This window comes from Pelmatolapia mariae, linkage group LG17 (assembly GCF_036321145.2).
Source record: "Pelmatolapia mariae isolate MD_Pm_ZW linkage group LG17, Pm_UMD_F_2, whole genome shotgun sequence".
NCBI lineage: Eukaryota > Metazoa > Chordata > Actinopteri > Cichliformes > Cichlidae > Pelmatolapia > Pelmatolapia mariae.
In genome coordinates this window covers 26,104,028-26,110,000 of record NC_086242.1, presented here as the reverse complement: position 1 = coordinate 26,110,000, position 5,973 = coordinate 26,104,028, and positions in this window count along the sequence as shown.

Below are 5,973 nucleotides of genomic sequence, written 5' to 3'. Positions count from 1 at the left end.
TTCCTTGGTTAGGTTTAGGGATTAGAGATCTAATCTAGATTATCATTTTAAAATTTGGGACACATCGTCAGTAGTGGACCTTGGATTCATCGAGTGTTTCAGCCATTATCACTAGACACCCTCATCCAAGGAGGCCCTGCCAGGGTTGATCAGGCCCTGGAGTGTGTCACTGGTTTATGTTAAATTGTTATTTCTCTTCTCCTTTCTTCTGTTTAGTATAATAAAAATAATAGAGACACTAAGTCACAGAATGTAAATAAACAAAATCAAAAACATTGGGTTACCCTAACAAATTGATTTAAATCATAGCAAGAGGCTGGCTAATATGACTTCTAATGTGTCAGTCTGATTTAAAAAAAAACTCCCCTACATACTGTACATTTTAATCACATGATTGGATTGTTTTGCAATTTATGTGAGGAAGAACAATTAAACCACTTAGGTTTTCTTTATCAAGAAAAAACCCACACAATAAAACACTCAAATCATTGTCACTTTCAGAAAATTTAAAATGTTTTTCCGGTTTTCATTTTGATGCAAGTTTTTTTTTCTCCAGCTTTAAACAAAGAAAGATAAAATGCCAGAATAAACAAGTTTCAAAGATACTGTTTCTAAGACACCTGTCATTTCCTCTGGGTGTGGGATTTGTGGTTGAAACCCAAAGCAAAAGATATTTTCAGCATTTGGAACAAGGTAATCTGAGACGAGACTAAAATGAGACTTCTCATGAAGAGCTAGCTGTTTGTGAAATCAGATATCAGCAGTTGACACCTTATCTATTACATACGTAGTATGTAATATAAAAAAAATTCAAAACTTGTAACAGAATTGGTTCTGAAATGTCATTTGTGCTGTGAATATCACTATGGTCTGCTTGGTTAAGTAATCACTTGTCCCATATACAAAACGCTACATAGTAGTAGTGTTTACACTACTGTTCAGTGAAGTAACATCACAAGTGGTTGTGTTTTCAGTTTGCATATATTTTTGTCTTTTCTGATGCAGGTTTGATTAAAGTATAAACGCATTTGGTGTCTACGTATTAAACCTTACTTGCTTTTCTAGACAGATAGATATTCTCTGACAAAGTCTAACGAGCACTATGCTGTAAACCCTAACAAACTTTCATGATGTTGTGAAGGAATTTTTCTTAAGTAAGAGAAAAATTACTCTGGAATCATTTACTTTCTGTGGTTTTATGCCAAGACCACCAAGGTTTTATGCCAAGAAAAGAAATAAGAAACCATAGATTGGCATCATTGTGATGTCGAATTATATCGTGTTCATCAGAGATTTATCAATTATGTTTTGGACCTTCCATTTTTCTTTTAAATCGTTATCCCTGAAAACTTCACACTCCATTATGAAGTGGGGTGAAGCAGGGTATGAAGTTCATTTTTTGGTTTGTGTCACGGCGAGTGAAGTGAGCCGTGTGGAGATAATGAAGTAGGATCCAAACGCAGGCACTTGTAAGGGTGTGAAGGTGGTTTATTGAAAATAAAGCACAAAATAGAAAAGCGGCAAACTGGACAGCAGACTATCTGAACTGGGAACAACTTAACTACAAAACACAAAAAAGGACATGAACATGAAGGAGGATGAGCAGCGGTAAATGACGACGGACAGCAGGGAGAACACACAGAAGAAGCATGGTGGATACACAGACGGACCAGCAACTACAATGACAGAAGACACGACTTAAATACACTCAGAGAAACACAGGGAGATTACACACAGGTGGGGGACACAGCTGGAAGTAATTAACGTGAGGAGACAAGGGAGGCAAACTGAAAACACTCACATGAGACACGGACTTTCACAATAAAACAGGAAACAAGAAACCATCACACAAAGACACAGACTCAACACAGAGAGGCAGACAGAAAATAACACATGGAACTCAAACTATACATGAGGCAACAAATCCTTAAACACGAATAAACAGAAACATAGAATTCCAATAACAACCAACAAAGTACAAGAGTATCAAAAGGCAACCCATAATGCAAAAATAAACCAAAACTCAAAAACTCAAAATGCTGGGTCGAACCGACCCAGAAGCGTGACAGTTTGTTAAGGTTTTACAGTAACTAAAGCCAGGCAGAGAATCAAAAATTGGGAGCTGGTTTATTGAATAAAGAACTTGGTACAACCAATAAAACCTGGAAGAGGAAAAAAAATATCTGAGGAAGAACAATAAAAAAAAAACCATTTAGGTTTTCTTTATCAAGAAAAAAAAACAACACCTGCCATTTCTTCTGGGTGTGGGATTTGTGGTTGGAACCCAAAGCAAAAAATATTTTCGGCATTTGGAACAAGGTAATCTGAGACGAGACTAAAAAGAGACTTCCCATGAAGCGTTAGCTGTTTGTGAAATCAGATACCAGCAGTTGACACCTTATCTATTTTTCTTTGCAACTCCTCCCTTCTTACCTTTGTGCATTATGACTTCTAATGTGTGATGTCTGATTTAAAACAAAAACTGACCTACATATAGTACATTTTAATTTTCAGATAATGTAAAATGTTTTTCCTGTTTTCATTTTGATGCAACTTTTTGTTTTGAGCTTTAAACAAAAACTGATAAAATGCCAGAACAAACAAGTTACAAAGATACTGTTTCTAAGACACCTGCCATTTCTTCTGAGTTCTAGGTATACCAGGATCCATGTGTGGGGCAGAGAGTCATAGGCTTTCTTGTAGTTAATCCAGACAGACAGTGCACAGGTTGGTTCGTCTGCTGTAGTTACAGTGTAGACTAGAGGAATGCCCAAAAAGATGCAAGACGGCAAAAAAATCTTTATTTAAATAGCATATTACATTCCAGGTAGAAGTACACTTTCCTATATATGTCCTATATAAATAGATATAATACATTACAAATCTAGCCAAATAAAACAAGACTACAAATAATACATGTCATTTAAATAAGGTAGAAATAAAGGCCATTCAACAGACTTGCATTTCGGAAGGACCAGAGATTGACCCTTGACACTCATGATAACTTCTTCATGTACATGATGTACAGACCCATGTCTTTTGTGTAGCAACACTGTCCCTAATATTACTAACAGTAAGTATAAATGTTATATTTGTATGTGTAACGTAATGTGATGTGTTCTATTTGCATTGTATTTGATAGATACAAGCCACCTGGAAGAGAAGGTAAAATAAGTGGGGCCATTATTGTACTCTCAGTGATAAGTCCATGTTTTGTTTTTGTTTGTTTTTGTTTTTTTAACTTAAGGATATAGAGACACATTTGAACCCATCAAACACTTGTTTTTCCCCAAAAGGGGGTGCGGATGGTCTGACTACTAGGTGCTGACATTTGACCTTTCTCATCTGTTTTCTGTTAATGTGCTGAAATGTTATAATTCTGAATATTAGAGAAGAGCCAGCATTTAATGGTGTGTAGTAGGGATGGACCAATCTGATATACGGTATCGGTATCAGTCCGATCCTGACCTAAATTACTGGATCGGATAACAGGGAGAAATAAAAAATGTAACCCGATCCATTAAATATTACAAAAGCACCTCACAAAACTTGCGACATGGCGTAACCCAGGTAGTGACACTAGCACATCAGAGCAATATGTGTTACGTGAAAGAGCGGCTGTTGCGTGCGAGACCTGACGGCTGTCTGGAATTACTTCAAACTGAAAGCATCTGGATTCTTGCTACATACTGCCAAACCGGCATTTCATCTCCGAGCAAGCTATCCCAGAGAAGTAAAGCAAGTGTGTAAGTTCATCTCTGAATGTTTGTAAAGCATTCCTACGTTATATGGAGCTCGGACGTCTGTGTGTTGTCATTGTTAAGTCTGACCGTACAATGGATAGACTCAAGTTTTGCTTTGAAAAAAAAAACTGTGTGCAGGCTAAACAGTTCCATGGCTCGAAAAAAATAATAATAATATGAAAACCACTTTTTTTCATACTTGTTTTAAGTTTTGTATAGAAATTGCAATAGAAACAGCTTACACTAACATCAATCTTGATAAAAGATGAGTTTCATGAACCCATGTTTGCATTTATTTGCACTGCTTTCCACTCTGGATGTCTATTTATGTTAAGCTTGAAGTATAAAAGGGTCCATTCTACAACCAATCTTTTTTAGTTGTTGAATATAAACATTATTTTGTGCTGATATTGCACTTCTTTTTTGTCAGAACAATGCAGCATTATCAGTATCAGTAGCTTGGATGGCCCCATGTGCTTGTATGCATGCCTGTAATGTAAGGACATGCTTGATCCACAGCATCACTGAGATCCTGCATGAGGCTAATAATAATGCTGAGGCTGGGCATTGGAACCCAGGACCCACTGCAACAGAGCACGGTCTGAAAATGGGCCCAAGGATTTCTTGATGATACCTAATAGCAGTCAGGCTGCCCGTTGCCTAGCTTGTAGAGGCCCAACCCCAGACCATCACTGACTAGTTAGCAAACCAGTCATGCTGAAAGCATAAGAATTGGTTTGGTTTAAGCTGGGCATACTCTGTGCCATTTTTGGCCCATTTCGAGACTATTTTTTCACTCGTGCGACCATTTTGGGGATTGGCCCGAGTTTCACCTTAATCGTGTGTCGTGCATCGTGTAGTAATACATGAGGTAATGAGAAGCGATTAACACCTCACGACCAGCAAACCTGTTTGAAATCCTGGTTGCCCTTCGTGAGGGCATCACACTGTTGAAGCAGTGCCACAAGCCGATTTAACGCAACCTCTCACACTGCGCATGCGCAAACACAGAAATGGCAGTGAAAAAGATGGAACAGTGTCCTGCAGGTTTTAGATGTGTCCTTGATCCATCACAGCTGATTTAAATGGCTAAATGACCTCCTCAACATGTCTTGAAGTTCTCCAGAGGCCTGGTAATGAACTAACCATTTGATTCAGGTGTGTTGACCCAGGGTGATATCTAAAACCTGCAGAACACCGGCCTTCAAGGCCTGGCGTTGGCCAAGCCTGCTCTAAATCCACTTTAAAAAATATTAAATTTTATAATAATTTCCAAGTAAACTCTCTCAATCTGCAGTTTGAACGTTATTATCAGTAAAAACAAATCAAGACAAAACATTCCAATTAGAGTTGGACTGATAAAGTTGATCAAAAGTATATAAATACATTTATGTATATTCATCACAAATGCACTTAGAGAGTTTTGAATCTGAACTCTGTAAATATACATCCTAAAGTACATGGTAATGTTACTTTTTGAGTGAATGAGGTGAAAACTCGGGATGCATCACTTTGGATGTAGTATGGCAAACTGCTCAAACTGAAACCCAGTGGCAGTGGCCAGAAACCACCAACTCCCAAACAGATCTGGATATTAAAAAATTTTGATTTCTTGACATGTGGTCCATAGACATATGGAGTCCACTCAGAGTAAGTTCATAACCAAGTTGTTTAAACACATACACACAGCTTATGAAAGGATATTTGTGGGGAAATGATGAGAATGATGTCAAAGTCCAATGAAATTCTCAGATGAAAATGTTTTTAGTCAAACAAATGCCACAAAGTATACCGTGTGAAATTAGTATCTGAACTAACCAATACTGTTAAGATCTTCATTTCTGTGTAATCACTTTCCCACTGTCTACTTTCTGTACTGTTGGCACAGAGTCAACGACATAGGCGCAATAGAGGAGGGAGATGAGGATCAGTCCACTGTGGAAATTGAAGCAGATGTCCTTAGTTCTTCCAGTAGCCCAGTTTCAGTGAGTCAGGAAGAGGAAAACACCTCAAACAGTCCACTGGTCAGTCTGTTAAAAGACCTAGAGTGCAAAAGCCTACACCAAAATCAGCAGAGCACATTGAGATGGCCAAACTTTCCCTGCTTCAGCAGGTCTAGAACACACTATCAGGATCTAATGCAAATTCTGAGGAGCTGTTTGGCCAACAAGTAGCCTAGGAGTTGAGAAACAAAGGACAGAGCTATAGAGTTGCAGCTCAGGAGAAACAT